At 54.7% G+C, this 6,498-nt stretch overlaps 1 pseudogene; it reads left to right on the forward strand.

Moving 5' to 3' along the window:
- The first annotated feature begins 4,705 nt into the window (after positions 1–4,705).
- LOC144792201 (cell division cycle-associated protein 4-like) lies at positions 4,706–5,407 on the forward strand (annotated as a pseudogene).
- Positions 5,408–6,498: the final 1,091 nt, after the last annotated feature.

The raw sequence follows: 6,498 nt of genomic DNA on the forward strand, positions 1-6,498 counted from the left end.
GCAGCACCCAAAGGCTGGGAAAAGAAGAATGAACAGAGCACAGCCCTGAGCAGCCACCCTGCCAGTATGTAGACAGCCCCCCTGGAGACAAGGAACACATGCAAAATGTCATGACAACATGTAGCAGGACTACAACCCCAACCAGGAACAACAAAGGGGCACCGGTGTCAAGACAAACAAGAAAGACAACCCTCCAATGTAACCCCAGCACAGAGTACGACAACCCCCCCAAAAGGAACAAGGGCAAAGGCACGGTCGGATGACCCCAACCCAGAGGATAGCAGAGGGGCCAGAACGCTTAGTAACCAAAGGGGAGAGGAGGGAAGAGAGTGAAGGTAAGCCCCGATCCTGGACCAGAGCAGAGGGGCACAGGAATACCTAAAAACCCATCCTCCAATGTGCCAAAGAGGAGGAAAGGAACAAGAAACAAGACAAATCATCCAGTCAAAAGAGCGAAATAATGCACTCACAGAAGAAATAGCCACCCACCGGGAGGCGAGTGTAGAAGACCAAGCCAAAGGTCCTCGCAGAACGGGGCGGAAGGGCGGGCCGTGAAGGAATCTGCGGCTAGAATCGTCTCTACCTGATACATCTTTCCCGAAGGTAAGTAACTCGCACATCTGACAGATACTACTAGCCGCCGATTCCTGAACAAAGAATGGATACTCTAGCCATACCCACGGGGAAAGAGGGTCTGCGAAAGGACCCCACCAGCCTGGACATACCAGAGGGTCCCACAGGGGACCAGTCCAACGGACAAGGCGAGGAGCCCCGTGCCCCCAGGCAAGGGGAACCCCCACAAACAGAACACCACCAATCCCACGGGGACCGTGGGAAGAAGAAAAGAAGAGAAAGAGGAAACAAGGGCAAGGGGAAGGGAGGCCGAAGCACCCCACACCCCTACAGGGCAACACAACCTCCATCCAAGGCCAAGGCAAGGAAGAAGATGATCAACCCAGAGGCTCCAAGGAGACAAGGGAAAAAGTAGGAAGCCCACCACAGCCGGAAGTCAATAGACCAGACAGAACAGCAATAAGCAGTCGGAAGCAGGAAGAGTAGCCCGGGGCACCCAGGAAGACCGGGCAGACTGCGCCTGAAAGAGGGCGGAACACAAAAACCATCCCAGCCCCCAGGACAGAGAACATGAGGGCGAAGAAGGGCTCTGACACACCTCAGAGAGGGGTCCTCACACAGGACCCAAAAATAAGCAGAACCAGAGCCACGATGCCAGGCCGCAGACAGCAGGTCAGACCTGGCGAACAGCGCAGCAACCCCAGAGGACACCCCGGGGCCCCACCAAGGCATTCCCATCCATCAACAAGGGAATTGCACCTGCAATGTACATACACGCCATGGAGAGCAGAGGTCCGAAGGCGACCACAATTCCCCAGCACAGAACAAGCTATATAACAGCTACCACTACCCCACATAGGGTATGTTAGTCCCAAAACATGGGAACCCTCTTAGGAAGAAACTTCTGCAGCAGAGGACAACAGAAAGAGCTGAGGGGATAAACCCCGGCAGAAAGCTTGTCAAGCAGCCAAAGAGAAAGAACAGAAGGCCTAATCTCAGGGCCAACCTGGTGTGGATAACCCACAACAAAACATACAGTCAAGAAGGGCCGGCCAGCAGCCAACAGAACCACAGTCCTAACAAAGAGGACTCGAATGCACCGAAAGCACACAGATCACACAACTGGGGCGACCCGCCCCAACGAACAAACAGCTCCCAAAAACCAGATCAACTCACAGGTCACTGAGGGGGAGGAGAAGGAGGAGGAGGAGGAGGAGGCTGAAGCCCCGCCAAGAACCTCGGGATGGCCGAGTCTGCCGGGGCGTGGAACAAAAGAGTGCCATCGAAGGGAAGATCCACCAGCCGTTCCCGAACATTTTCCGGGAACACACTGTCCCGAAGCCAAGCATGGCGGCGAAGGGCAACCGAAGAAGCCATAGCACGACCAAGCACCTCAGAGATGCCCAGAGCGGAGTGAAGAATAAACGGCGCCAGCTCCTGGCCATCTAACGCATGGTGCTGCAAATCAACACCAGCACCCTCCTGAGGAGCTGCAGATCCAAGGGACTCCACCGAGTCCCAAGAGGTGCCCTAGCCAACCCTCATAAAGTGTTAGGGGCCCGCAGAGCCACACTGGTCGAAGCGAACATATTGCGCCCCCACGAGTCCAGCCAGCGGGCCTCCCGCGATGGTGAAGACAAAGGCGACGGCGGAGAGGGAAAATCAGTCTACAAATGGATGCCACTGGCAGTGGGGTGGAGGGAAAGACACACCGGGTCACGCGGTGCTGGAAGGTGCCGGTGCAGACGGTGTTGGGGCAACAGGTCCCCCGTGACGGGAAGGCCCCAAGTCCCCAAAAGAGAAGAACGGAGTGAACCTTCAAAGGGAAGCAGCAGCTCCCTACCACCAGAGCCCTGATGGAGAACCTTCAGAAGATGATCCACGGGGAAATGGGCAGCTGGATCACCCATGTGCAAAATTCCCACAGCTGTGAAAACCGCGCGTGCGAAGGCCGCACCCTCCTCCGTAGGGCAAGCAGCCCCTCTGTGGGCGACGGCTGCAAGCTAAGGCGGCCATCCCCTAAGCCAACCGAAGCGGGCCAGGTCCGGAAAGGAGAAAGAGGCGCCGAGGAGTGGGGGACCTGCGGTTCCTCCTGTGAAAACCACGGCCGCGGCGAGGAGACGTCCGTTGAGGACCTCGAGGGAAAAAGCCACGACGCTGCAGCCTGTCACCAGCAGGTGCCCAACCTCCGGGGAAGAGGGGGCGTCCGAAGACGAGTCCACAACCTAACGCCTGTCCATTTCCGTAGAGTCCGCAACCTGGAGCAGGGCGTAGTTCAGCGCCAAAGGGGACGTCGGACAGGCCTCCACCACATCACACGGCGCAGGAGACCGGAGTGAGGCCGGAGCCAAGGCCGCTAAGGAACGGCGCCGACTCGACACCAGCAGGTGCCCAACCTCCGGGGAAGAGGGGGCGTCCGAAGACGAGTCCACAACCTAACGTCTGTCCATTGCCGTAGAGTCCGCAACCTGGAGCAGGGCATAGTTCAGCGCCAAAGGAGACGTCGGACAGGCCTCCACCACATCACACGGCGCAGGAGACCGGAATGAGGCCGGAGTCAAGGCCGCTAAGGAACGGCGCCGACTCGACCTCCAACGAGGCAGCCGCCTGCGTGGAGAGACGAGAGGCACCCAGGGAGTGACAAGGAGCCCCCCGCCAGCCGCGATCCATGAGGGGACGAGAGGGGCCCGCCGACCCCCAAGGCCGACTCGACCTCCAGCAAGGCAGCCGCCTGCGAGGAGGGATGACGGGGGCTTGGGGAGGGCGGGGGGCCCCCGCCAGCCTCGACCCATGATGGGACAAGGGCGGTCCGCCGACCCCTGTGGCACCGCCGGGGCCAGCAGCTGCTGGCACCATAGCGGCATCAGCTCGGCCTCAGACAGAATCGCCACCTGTTCAAAGGGCCGAGAGAGGCTTGGGGATGCGACCCGAACCCCGGCAACCGCCCGCATCACCACAGGGACGCCCGCAGGAGTTTGCAGCGAAGGAGTGGCGCCGTCGTCCGAAGGAGGGACCCCCGAAGGGCGCAACCCAACGGCACCACATCCTCCAAGCCTGGATCCGAACCAGTCGGGCCGGAGCCGCTGGCGACGCCACGGAGGGCCCTGCACAACACAAGGGATTCGCCGACGTCTCAGGAGGGGAAGGAGGAGGAGAAGCCAGCGAGGCCTGAAAAGTTACCGCATATGTCTCCATCTGGGCTCTCGGTGCCCCCTCACCGAGGAACGGTGGATAGGGGGACAATACGCGGGGCCGCATCACCCACGGAGAGCCCACGCCCCCAACAGGATGAAAACCAACCCTCAGAGACAAACTGCATCACTTACCAACAGGGGAGCGACCCTCTTGCGGCACAGGAGAGGGATGAGGACGACGACTATGACGGCTGCTTCGAAAACCTTCCGCAGAAGCTGATCGAGGTGACGAAGCCGATCTGGACATGCGAGCTGAGAGAAGTTTCATCCGGCGCTCCCACCGCGACTTAGGCTTCAACCGTTGGCACGCCTCGCAATCAGAGGAGCCGTGATCTTCCCCCAAGCATCACATGCAAATGAGGTGAGGGTTCGTCGCAGACATCAGGCATCCACAAGACTAGCATGCCTTAAAGCCTGAAGGCATCCGCACACTGTTCCCACAAACACACGCAAGAGCGATGGGAAAGGCCTAAACAGGCCCGGAGCACGAACCGGATTCACGGAAAAAGAAAAAACTGATGTAGGAGCACCGGGGTGGGACTTATGTGACCTCGCTGACGTCATGTACACAGACGACGCCTGGGCGGAGTCGCATGATGCCGTCTCCCCCGGCACGCAGGGATGCTGTGGCAAAAAAAAATCCGGGTTCAGTCTCACGCCTGGGGATAATTCTACATTCAGGAATCTGCGGCTAGTAGTCTCTATCAGATGTATTCTTTAGAAAATTAATTTCAGGGCCCAAACTCAATGCCTTCTAGCTCTTTAGAAGAGAAGGAGGTGGAGGAGGCAGCCCGACTAATCGATCTGCAGCAGTGGGTTTGACGGTTGAAGGCTGAAGCGGCGAGCGTGAATAGGTCCGACGAACAGTGCCGAACCATACACAGGCCTCTTGCATGACTCTCTCTTTAGGGCCCGACTGATAACTGCCACAATACATTATGTTTGCAAGAGGCATGAAGAGGAAATGTTTTGAAGGCGAAGAGAATATCAAAGGAACAGTAGCTGGCTTTAGAACCATACCTTCATACAATCTCCAAAGGCAGTTTTGTTAGACTTGTCCTTGGTTAAACTTCAACTGTGCCACATGCTTGTAGATCCAAACCTTTGTCGCTCTGCGATCATAGTCAATACTGTACGGCAAATTCAAGAGAAAATGACGCAAGATGGCACTTGGCAAATGATCAGTGCTCAAAGTACAGGGCAGCGACCTTTGGACAGATTGGTTTCAACAGATATCCTCTGTTCTTCAAAGGAACATGAAGGAAAACAGACTTCTGGTTATAGTGAATATGAGGAAATTCAAACACAAGAAATCATTTCTGATATATCAGCTGTTGACAGAGTTCAAGCACCACGAATCCTGCAGAACAATCTTTGGGAAATGGAAAACCAGCAAGAAAATAGGGGACATTTTAAGAAGTCAATAGATCAGATACTTGAGACATTGGAGAATAAAACTCCAAATTCTGTTGAAGATTTGTTTTCTGATGTGGACACTTCTTACAGGAATGATGGGAAATTCCAAAGTAGGCCACTGTGATGTCCTGGATAACTTCACAACTCAACCTACGACAAATAGTAATTGTAAATCAGAACTTAATGAGATTCACCATATTGTAGAAATTCATGTTGAATCTTGAAACTTGTGTACACGCTAGTTAAAATGTGCTTTATTAGGGCGGAATACACCCTTTTGAAACCGCCATATTTCTTTCACACTGAGGAACAATATAGAGAGGCAATTACGGGAGAAACACGAGGGAATACATTAGAGGCCTGCAACGGTTTAGTCCACACAGACAGAAAAAAACTGACCTTTTTGGATCCTCCTACAAGGCACTTTACACCGTGGAACAAAAAGAAGCGGCTCTCGCAGGCCACAAATGATAAACTTACAGCCCCCATAACCACGGAAGAGGGGGGTGCAACTATTGTAGCTCTTAAACTGCACAAGGCTCCAGGGCCGGATGATCTCATAGCCCACTTCTATAAAATCTTTGCCCCTGACCTTGTTCCTCACCTCACGCGGCTCTTCAACCAGGTGGCAGAAACTGTAGAGGTGACCCCCTCGATGGCTGAAGCAGTGGTTACGGTTATCCCTAAGCCTGGGAAAAATGTACAGATCTGTACCTCTTATCGCCCCATAGCGCTCCTAAATCTGGACGCGACGCTTTACTCCACTATTTGTGAATAGAATACAGTATTTAATGCTGTACTTAATTTATCCCGATCAATCTGGCTTTATCCAGGGGAGGCAGACGCACGACAATATTCGACGCACGATTCATCTAGTTGAGAAAGCTACCAAACGGGGAAAACCAGCGGTCCTGGTGGGGCTTGATGCCGAAAAGGCCTTTTATCGGATGGATTGGGCATTTCTACTCACATCTACACTCTCGGGTACAAGTCAATTGGAATGTTGTCTGCCCCTTTCTCCCTCACGAGAGGCACTCGACAGGGGTGTCCTCTATGACCCCTGCTTTTTGCGCTCAGCATTGAACCATTCGCAATGTCCATTCAAAACAATCTGGCGATACAGGGGATTCCCTTCGGAGGAGATGACCACAAAATATCGCTCTTAGCGGATGATGTGCTCCTGGCACTCGCGGACCCGTCTCGGTCACTTCCGGCTTTGCAATTAGAATTAGACAGATTTGAAGTGGTAGCCGGATTTAAAGCTAATCTTGACAAATCCTATGTTCTCAATCTTACCTTGCCGGGCACTGAGGCA

This window comes from Lissotriton helveticus, chromosome 11 (assembly GCF_964261635.1).
Source record: "Lissotriton helveticus chromosome 11, aLisHel1.1, whole genome shotgun sequence".
In the NCBI taxonomy this organism is placed as follows: Eukaryota; Metazoa; Chordata; class Amphibia; order Caudata; family Salamandridae; genus Lissotriton; species Lissotriton helveticus.